At 61.5% G+C, this 10407-nt stretch overlaps 1 long non-coding RNA gene across 1 annotated transcript; it reads right to left on the bottom strand.

The window, feature by feature from the left end:
• Window positions 1–1682: 1682 nt before the first annotated feature.
• LOC138849471 (uncharacterized) lies at window positions 1683–9659 on the bottom strand. The gene is made up of 2 exons (XR_011388316.1): window positions 9426–9659; window positions 1683–1938 (listed from the first exon to the last, which is right to left on the bottom strand). It is a non-coding gene; the product is annotated as an uncharacterized lncRNA (long non-coding RNA).
• Window positions 9660–10407: the final 748 nt, after the last annotated feature.

Genomic DNA, 10407 nt, shown 5'->3' with positions numbered 1-10407 from the left:
GGGGAGGCCTGATCACGTGGAATGCCGTGGCCCTGCAGGAGGGGGGCCGTGCCACAGCAGGTGCCACCAGAGCCCGCTGGGGCGGGAGCTGCCTCCCTCTGCTGTGTCTGATTTGGTCCCCTCAGTGGGCAGGGCTGGGACCGCGACAGGCAGCTTCTCTGATGCTTCTTCACACTGTCCTGACCAGGGGTCCCCTCCCGGGAACTCCTTTACATGGAGACGCCCCTGCAGCCATCGGCCCACAGGGGCCAGGTCATCCCGGTCGAGGCAGTCCCACGAGGGCCCTGGCTGGGAGGAGAGAGACGCGGAGCAGGCAGCCCAGCAGAACGGGCGAGCCAGCAGAGGTGGGTGCTATGGCTCACGGGTCCTGTTTGCCAGCACCGGCTGCTCGGGGGGTGGGGGTGGGGGTGGGGTGGGGGGGCATGCAGGCCGCGTTGCAGGCAGAGAGCACACCTGCCAGCCCAGGCGGCCTCTTGGCAGAGCTCAGAGCCCCGTCTGCATTCCGACTGCAGCTTTTCTGGATGTGGGCTTGGGCCCTCCGTTCGTCCCCCACACCCTTTCTGGGACCTTGATGGGTGGAGGGTTGCTGGGTGTGGAATCCCTCCCGGAACTTCACAATAGCCCCTTTGGTGCCACCCCCAGGGAGAGGGCTGGGGGGCTGGGACCCACCCAACCCGTTAGTTGGACCTCTGATATGTAAATACTGGTCAGCTCCCTCGCCTGGCTTCCTTGGTCCATCCCACAGCACAGAAATGCCCATTTTCCCACTGGCCCCGCCTACACGCAGAGCTACCTGCCTGAACAGTGCCGGAGAGAAGAGGGCGCAGGTCTCACGGGCCCCTGGGAAGGGTAGGGGAGTGAAGGCAGGGAGCAAGATGGGGCCAGGTGGGGGCTGCTTGGTGGAGTTGGGAGGACTGGACAGAGCTGAGTCAGCTCCGGGGACCATCCTGGGGTACTGCTCACAGTGGGCGGGGCCGGGGTGGCCCCATGGCAAGAGGTGGTGGTCATGGGGACTGGGTGACTGAGAGTAGGTTGGCCTGCAGTGGGGACATGAAGAGAGCTGCTGGGGCTGAGAAGAAGGTGGGAGAGGCGGAATGGGACCCCACAGTTGGAGAGGGGAGCCCAGCACTGGGCCTGGAGGGAGCCGAGTCCGCCTTGGTCATGTTGTCCCCGGGAAATGGCGACGAAGCAGGGACCTCGGTTCTTGCCTCACGTAGAATTTCTGCCCTCACGTGGCAGTAGGCAAAGCCGTGTCACTGAAGGCAGGAGTCTTTGGCTGCAGCAGTGGGGGTGGGGGTGGGGGGTGCTCCCAGAGACGCAGACCCCAGAACATGTCAGGGCGGGGTCTTAGGCACCAACCTGAACGATCAGTCGGAACACAGCCCATCGGAGGGCGGGGCTGTAATCCTGTCCAGCCTGCTCTGGATAAAACAAACCCTTGGAAGGGTGGGACAGGTGACCACCTATTCTATTCTCATAGAACTAGAACTCAGGGCCGAGATGGGTATTTTGTTCTAAAGGCACCTTCTGGGGAGAAGCCAGCATTTTTTTGTCCAAATGTCACATTTAATGTTTTCGCCATTGTACTTCAACTCTACATTGCACAAGGTGACCAGAAAGTGTGCCACAGTGTGGCCAACCTCTGAGACTGTACGTTTCACGCCAGTGTAGAAGCCAGCGTATTTTTTCTTGAAAGATTTATTTATTTACTTGAAAGTCAGATTTATACAGAGAGAGGAGAGGCAGAGAGAGAGAGAGAGAGAGAGAGAGAGAGAGAGAGGTCTTCCATCGGCTGGCTCACTCCCCAGACGGCTGCAATGGCCAGAGCTGCATCGATCCGTAGCCAGGAGCCAGGAGCTTCTTCTGGGTCTCCCACACGGGTGCAGGGGCCCAGGGACTTGGGCATCTTCTTCTGCTTTCTCAGGCTATAGCAGAGAGCTGGATCAGAAGTAGAGCAGCCAGGACTCAAACCGGCACCCATATGGGATGCCAGCACTGCAGGCAGAGGTTTTACCTACACCACAGTGCCAGCCCCAAAGCCAGCATATGGACTCCCCTTTTCTCATGGCCGCAGGGACCTGACCTAACTGCCTGTCTCCCATCCCCTCACAGTCTCTGCCCTGGACTTATAGTTCTGCATGACGACTGGCCCCGCGTTGGCACTCAGCAAACAGTGCTCGTGTTGTTCTTGGTGGAAATAGCCCAGACCTGGCTGGGGTTCATGCCCATCAAGGTCCTCTGGGGAGTGAACCAACCAATGGAAGGTTCTCTCTCTGTTATTCTGCCTTTTAAATGAAAAACAAAAAAACCCTGGGGGCCTAGAAGGAAGCCACAGCACTGCAGACCCAGAGGCAAGGGTGAGGCCCGGAGAGGCCGCCCTGGGCACAGGCAGGGGTGTAGGTGTCTTGGGGAGCCAGGCCGTCCTGGGCGTGGGCAGGGGTGCAGGTGTGTTGGGGAGCCAGGCCGTCCTGGGCACAGGCAGGGGTGCAGCTGTCTTGGGGAGCCAAGCCACCCTGGGTGCGGGCAGGGGTGCAGGTGTGTTGGGGAGCCAGGCCGTCCTGGGTGTGGGCAGGGGTGCAGGTGTCTTGGGGAGCCAGGCCGTCCTGGGCGTGGGCAGGGGTGCAGGTGTGTTGGGGAGTCAGGCCGTCCTGGGCACAGGCAGGGGTGCAGCTGTCTTGGGGAGCCAAGCCACCCTGGGTGCGGGCAGGGGTGCAGCTGTATTGGGGGGCCAGGCTGTCCTGGGCACAGGCAGGGGTGCAGCTGTCTTGGGGAGCCAAGCCGCCCTGGGCATGGGCTGGGGTGCAGCTGTATTGGGGGGCCAGGCTGTCCTGGGCACAGGCAGGGGTGCAGGTGTGTTGGGGAGCCAGGCCGTCCTGGGCACAGGCAGGGGTGCAGGTGTGTTGGGGAGCCAGGCTGTCCTGGGCGCGGGCAGGGGTGCAGGTGTGTTGGGGAGCCAGGCCGTCCTGGGCACGGGCAGGGGTGCAGGTGTGTTGGGGAGCCAGGCCGTCCTGGGCGCGGGCAGGGGTGCAGGTGTGTTGGGGAGCCAGGCTGTCCTGGGCGCGGGCAGAGGTGCAGGTGTGTTGGGGAGCCAGGCCGTCCTGGGCGCGGGCAGGGGTGCAGGTGTGTTGGGGAGCCAGGCCGTCCTGGGCGCGGGCAGGGGTGCAGGTGTGTTGGGGAGCCAGGCCGTCCTGGGCGCGGGCAGGGGTGCAGGTGTGTTGGGGAGCCAGGCCGCCCTGGGCGCGGGCAGGGGTGCAGGTGTGTTGGGGAGCCAGGCCGTCCTGGGCGTGGGCAGGGGTGCAGGTGTGTTGGGGAGCCAGGCTGTCCTGGGCGCGGGCAGGGGTGCAGGTGTGTTGGGGAGCCAGGCCGTCCTGGGCGTGGGCAGGGGTGCAGGTGTGTTGGGGAGCCAGGCTTTTCCAGCCTCCCTGTAGTAAAATGGCGCAGTCTTATCTATGGCGCCATCTGCACCTCCCGACACCATCATTGCTGGAAGCCAGGTGACCCCATGGCCCAACCACCGGTGTCAGCTCCACCCCCACCCTAACGGGATTCGCTGCTCCTACTTCTCTGCCCGCCCCGGGCAAAGGCTCCACAGGACCTGTTCCTGACACGTGGCTCTCTCTCCATTTCCTGGTCTCTCTCTCATGCTCTCTCTCCTCTTTTTCCTTCTTCGCCCCTTCCCTCCGGTCTGTCGGGTTTCTCCCATCAATATCCCCTTCCCCTTCCCCGGCCTTCGGGGTGTTTTGTGGCGGCCTCACTCACATTCCCAGTGCAGGGCAGGGGGCGCCAGCTCCGGGGGCGCCCGGGAGGTCGGCTAGCCTCCTGCCTCCCTGTGGCTCCTCACGCCCTGGAGGGCGGACAAGCACTCCTGGGGGAAGCTTTGTGTGCCCTCTGGTATTGTGCACCCCGGGACCCTGGTGTGCCCTGATTTGCAGAGAGGACGCGGTCAGACCCCACCCCGACCCTGGCGCCCTCCAGGGGAGACGTGGAGCCTGGACAGAAGCCGGAACGGCTCGCGGGGTTCCCCTAGGGCCCGTCATTCCCGCTGACTCCCGCGTCGGGACTTCTGGCCGCTGGCCTGAGAAAGGCTGCGTTCCTGGATTCAGGAACTTTATGTGACAGATTTTTAAAAAAATTATTTATTTTGTTCGAAAGGCAGAGTTTACAGAGAGGCAGAGGCAGAGTGAACGAGCACCCATCGATTCGCTCCCCAAAGGGCCGCAACCGCCAGGGCCGGGCTGCAGCCAGGAGCCTCTCCCGGGTCTCCCACGCGGGTGCCGGGCCCAAGCATCAGGCCATCTTCCACTGCTCTCCCAGGCCACAGCAGAGCCGGAACGGAAGGGGAGCAGCTGGGACTCGAACTGGGCCCCTCTGGCATGCCAGGACCACAGGCGGCGGCTTTACCCACTGTGCCACAGCGCCAGCCCCAGGGACAGATTTTTTTAATGTATTTTTAGATGGCCCCTGGGCAACATGGAGGATTGAAACAGGTGCTGAGTGTCAGTCGCTACCGTGGGAGGCTTCATTCACAGTTTGGAGGAGGAAAGAGAGTCGTGTGTGTGTGTGTGTGTGTGTGTGGGACGTGTGAGTGTCGGTTTTGTGTGTGTGGTATGTGTGCATCTAGATGTGTCTCTCTGTACATATATGTGCATATGTGTGATGTATGTTGAAGTGGGTGCTATGTGGCATATGTATGAGTGTGTGCTGTGTGCTGTGTGTGGTGTATAAGTGTATGTTGTGTGTATGTGTGATGTGTGCATAAGTGTGGTATGTGCCATGTATGTGTGTGGTATGTGTATAAGTGTATGGTATATGATACGTGCTATATATAAGTGTGATGTGTGTTGTGTATGTGCTGTGTGTGGGGGGTATATGATGTGTGTGTTGTGTGTGTAAGTGTGGTGTATGGTGTGTGCCATGTATGTCTAAGTGTATGGTATCTGCTGTGTGTGTGTGTGTTGTGTGCTATGTGTGTGTGGTGCCTGGACTGTGCCATGTGTGTAAGTGTGTGCTGTGTGCCGTGCATGGATAAGTGTGTGGGATGTGTGCTATGTGTCTGATGTGTGCTGTGTGCATGTGGTGCCTGGATTGTGCCATGTGTGTCTAAGTGTGTGTGTGTGCCGTGCATGGATCCAGCTCTCTGCTGTGGCCTGGGAAAGCAGTGGAAGATGCCCAAGTGCTTGGACACCAGCACCCACGTGGGAGACCTGGAGGAGGCTCCTGGCTCCTGGCTTTGGACTGGCCCAACTTCAGCCATTGTGGCCAACTGGGGAGTGAACCAGCAGATGGAAGACCTCTCTCTCTCTCTCTCTCTGCCTCTCTATAACTCTACCTTCCAAATAAATAAATAGACCTTAAAAAAAAAAAAAAGAAGAAGAAGAAGAGTCTCACACGTGCTGCAAGCCCTGAGCACAGGACCAGCGAGGGACACTGTGTGCGCTCAGTGCCGAGTCAGCACCTGGCACTGCTGTTGTCCAACAGATGGGGGTGTGGGTGCAGAAACGGCTCCCTCTCCCCGTCTCTCTCTGTCTCCCTCCTCTTTTTTTTTTTTTTTTTTAAAGATTTGCTTATTTGAAACGCAGAGTAATGGGGCCTCAGCACTGAATCAGAGGTGGGAACAGCCGTGTGTCCACTGCACGCGATCAGTGCTGTGGCCTCTGAGTCGCTGTACCCGCCCCCACCCCCCTGTCCCACCCTCGGCCTCTGAGTCGCTGTACCCGCCCCCACCCCCCTGTCCCACCCTCGGCCTCTGTGTCGGTGTACCCCCCCACCTGTCGCACCCTCGGCCTCTGTGTCGCTGTACCCGCCCCCACCCCCCCGTCCCACCCTCGGCCTCTGAGTCGGTGTACCCGCCCCCCCCCTTCGGTCGCACCCTCGGCCTCTGTGTTGCTGTACCCGCCCCCACCCCCCTGTCGCACCCTCGGCCTCTGTGTCACTGTACTTGCCCCCACCCCCCTGTCCCACCCTCACCCCCACTGTGCCGGCCATCACTGGTGGGGCCTTTGGGAGGGAATCAGGCCATGGGCCCTGCAGGGGTGGTGAAGGTCCAGCCCAGGGACCGTGAGGACATCTGTCTGACCCTTCCTAGGCGTCCACAGACAGGACTCAAATTCAACACATCTGCAGCAGGTATTTTTTTAAAAGATTTGCTTATTTTCCTTGAAAGGCAGAGCTCCAGAGAGAGAGGGAAAGATGGAGAGAGAGGTCTTCATGTGCTGGTTCACTCCCCAGGTGGCCGCAATGGCCAGGAGCTCCATCCGGGTCTCCCACGTGGGTGCAGGGGCCCAAGCACTCAGGCCATCTGCTGCTGGCTTCCCAGGTGCATTATCAGGGAGCTGGATTGGAAGTGGAGCTGGACTCAAACTGGTGCCCCATGGGATGCTGGCATTGCAGGCAGCAGCCTCAACGGCTACACCACACGCTGGCCCCCAGGCTAATTTTTAAATTGAGAATCTCGCACAGCCTGCTTGAGTGGTTGGCAGAGGAAGGGTCCCATCCCTGGGGGCACCAGGGAGCTGGCTCGCCTCCACCATGTGAAGATAGCAAGAAGGCGCCATCCAGGGCCGACGCCGTGGCTCACTAGGCTAATCCTCCTCCTGTGGCGCCGGCACCTTGGGTTCTAGTCCTGGTCGGGGCACCGGATTCTGTCCCGGTTGCCCCTCTTCCAGGCCAGCTCTCTGCTGTGGCCAGGGAGTGCAGTGGAGGATGGCCCAGGTGCTTGGACCCTGCACCTGCATGGGAGACCAGGAGAAGCACCTGGCTCCTGGCTTCGGATCAGCACGGTGCGCCAGCCGCAGCGGTCATTGGAGGGTGAACCAACGGCAAAAGGAAGACCTTTCTCTCTGTCTCTCTCTCTCTCTCACTGTCCACTCTGCCTGTCAAAAAAAAAAAAAAAAAAAAAGGCGCCATCCATGGGAAGGCGGGGCCTCACCAGACACAGCGTCTGCCTGCACCGTGGCCTTGAACTTCAGCCTCCAAAATGGTAAGAAATCAGTTTCAAGGGGCTGGCACTGTGCATGGCGGGTGGAACCGCCGCCTGTAGTTCCTGCATCCCATATGGGCACTGGTTCGAGTTCTGGCTGCTCCACCCCAGTCCAGCTCTCTGCTGTGGCCTGGGAGAGCAGTGGACGATGGCCCAAGCCTTGGGCCCCTGCACCCACGTGGGAGACCTGGAAGAAGCTCCTGGCTCCTGGCTTCAGGTTGGTGCAACTGCAGCCATTGAGACCAGTTGGGGAGTGAACCAGTGGATGGAAGACCTCTCTCTCTCTCTCTCTGCCTCTCCTTCTCTCTCTGTGTAACTCTGACTTTCAGGTAAATAAATAAATCTTAAAAAAAAAAAAAAAAGAAATCAGTTTCGGTTCTTTGTAAGCCACCCAGTGTGTGGGTCTGGTTCCCGAAGCCTGAACGGCTGGGGATGCCAGCAGGAAAGTGTGCCAGCACCGCACGGGGGCCGTCTCAGCCATGCCCAGGGGTGAGGCCCCGTGGATGGACTTGTTGATCTCACACTCTGCTGGACACACGACCCTGCCGTCCGCAGAGACTGCAGACACAGAGGGCGGTGAGTGGCAGCTGGGGGCTGGCAGCGGGAGGGGCTCGGGGGGACCGGGGAGCGCTTGCTGGGGGGGGGGGTTCCTGTCTGTGAGGAAAGTGTTGATCATGGCTCTGCTAAGGGGAGATGCGGTTTACACCTCGCCTGGGGCGTTGCATGGCGAGGAGACATCCAAATACAGCTACTCAAAGAAACAGGAAGTCCACCTGGGGTTGCTTGGTGGGCTGGCCACGGGGCAGCTGGGGAGGGTCTCGGGTCACCGAGGCCGACCTGGAGCTCTGCTGCTCCCCAGGACCTGTGGCTCCAGCCCCTCCCCTAGTGGTGACCTCCTCCCACGGTTCCTGGCTCCTGCCTTGGCCTGACACAGCCCTGGCCGTGGTTTGGGGAACAGTCCAAGGATGAAAGACCTCTCTCTCTCTCTCTCTCTCTCTCTCCTCTCTCTGCCTGGCGTTTGGCCCCAGGGCGTCAGTGCCCAGCCCTGGCTCTCCGAGTGGAAGTGGAAGAGAGAGGCCGAGGGCCCGGAGCAGAGCCAAGGTCTCCGAGCTGGGCCGGCAGGGTCACTGCTGCACCGCACTGTGTGTGCACGACAGAAATGTCAACAGGTGCAGCCTGGGCTCCGGCTCTTGGCACGAGGCTTGTTTTCCCATTTGGAGCCCCGTGCTCTGGATCTCAGAGAAGTAGCAGGCCCCACAGCTCCGGGTGCTGCCAGGGTTCTGAGGTTCCCGTCACACGGCTGAGGAAGAGGGTGGCCCTTCCGCAGTGTGTCGCCGAAGCCCTGCCTGCACCAGGCTGCAAAGCCCAGGCTCCTGCCCCTGAAACATGGGGCTCCCGGGCTGCTCCCTCCCCTCCTGCTGCCCTGGGGCTTTCCAAGGCTCTGCTGTGGCCAGGACTCTCCCCACCCCGGCCCCCTTGGGTTCCCCTGATACGCCCTGCCCCCTGCCCTTGAACTTCTTTGTTTAAAAGATTTATTTTATTTATTTGAAAGACAGAGTTACAGAGAGAGGCAGAGCCAGAGAACCAGAGAGAGAGAGCGAGAGCGAGAGAGAGAGAGCAAGAGAGAGAGGTCTTCCATCCGCTGGTTCACTCCCCCAAGACCGCAACAGCCAGAGCTGAGCTGATTCGAAACCAGGAGCCAGGAGCTTCTTCTGGGTCTCCCTCCCCCACTTTCCCAGGTGCATCAGCAGGGACCTGAACTGGAGCCCACATGGGATGCCGGGCCGCAGCCCTGGCCCACAGAGCTGGCCCATGCCCTTGAACTTGGGAGCTGAATTCCAGTTCGCACTGCACTCTGCTCTCTGCTGTTTCAAGAACGCAAGCTTTTGTGATTCTCGAGGACTGTGGTGGGCAGGGCAGCGAGAGGAGGCCGGGCCTGCCTGCACACGGCATAAAGGACCTCGCAGATACGATGGGTGCGAGAGCCCGGCAGGGGGATGTGTTCCCGGGTTTTCAAGGCGGCCCACCCCCCGCCCGTGCCATCAAAGGGTCCATCTGAGGGGAAGGAGGGGGAGGGTTGGGGAGGGAGCAGATCAGAGAGACCTGCGGTGGGCAGGGCTGGGGCCGGGGGGTGCAGCGGCCACAGCCTCCCGGAGCAGGCGGCCCTGCTGAACCCAGGAGTTTGGACTTCTGACATCCAGAGCTGGGGGGCGAGGGGCCAGTCCCCGGGGGCTGCCAAGGCGGGATCCTGGACTGGGTGACTTAGCGGCAGCAGGACCCCCGCTGCTCACTCATCGGGGGGCTGCGGAGTCTGCGCAGGACCTGGCTGTCGGCTCCGCGGTGCTGAGTGCTTCCCGGTCATGTCCTGTTCTCCAGGGTCTCTCCTCGGGGCGCCGGTCCCCCTCACGCCGGCTCCCCCTCAACGCCCGCTCCCCCCTGCCCTCACCTGGCGGGAAGGTTGTAGACAGGTGAGCAGTGTGGACGGACGGCAGGCTCCGTCCTGGGGAGGCTCTGTGTCAGTGCCGTCTGTGTTGCTTCCTGGAGCAGTGACAGGAAGCCGAGACAGGTTTGCCGCTGGCGAGGCTGTGAGACGGGGAAGCTGCGAGCCACGTGGGTGGTTAGCAGTGGACACCGCCCTCCCCCGCCTCGCGGGCCACCGCTGCTCCTCGGGCTCTTTGCTGAAGCTTACCCAGGAAGCTTTGCAGTACTTGCGCAGGCGCGTCTTGCCCCGGGTGACCTGGCCTTGCCGCCCTGCTGCCCGGCCTGGGGTTGGCCAGGCTGTGAGATTGCAGGGATGCGATCTTGTCTCTGCGTGACTTGCACGTGGCCCTGGCACTCCTCCCCCGAGACGCTCCAGATCAGGGGGCGGGGGAGGGCACTTGGCCACGGGAGAAGGGCGCCCGTCTGGTGGCAGGTGGCACTGCATCTCCCTGCACGCCGTCTCCTGGGTGCCTGGCGGGGGGCTCCATGGCTCCAGTCCCTGGCGGTCCGCACGGCCATGGGTCCGTGTCTGGGTGTCTGCTCTGCAGTGACTGTGGCTCTGGGTCTGCAGGAGGCCCCTCCTCCATGGGCCCAGTTGGCTGGAAACGTGGACATCCGTGGGGCAGGGGCTGCCGGTTTCCTCCCCCAGGCCCGGCTCTCCAAGTCTCCTCCCCCGCAGTGAGTGACAGACCGGAGCCACCATCCCCGTGCCCTGTGGCCCTGAGCTCTGGGCTCCCTTGGAGGGGTTTCCGTCTGGCCCCCAAGATACATGACACCAGGCCAGCTGCCCCGATCCGCTCTGATTCCCTGTGACCCGTTCTTGCACCACTCCCCAGGGGGCGTTTGGCTGAGGGCCCGCTGGGCGCCAGGCTGGATGATTCTGTAGTTTTCCGACCTTAAGAAGTCACGGTTTCCTGGAGAAGACAGGGGATACCAAACACAAGACT

This window comes from Oryctolagus cuniculus, chromosome 4 (assembly GCF_964237555.1).
Source record: "Oryctolagus cuniculus chromosome 4, mOryCun1.1, whole genome shotgun sequence".
Classification (NCBI taxonomy): domain Eukaryota; kingdom Metazoa; phylum Chordata; class Mammalia; order Lagomorpha; family Leporidae; genus Oryctolagus; species Oryctolagus cuniculus.
The sequence above is the reverse complement of the archived record's forward strand: the minus strand, read 5'-3'. Positions and strand labels throughout refer to the sequence as shown.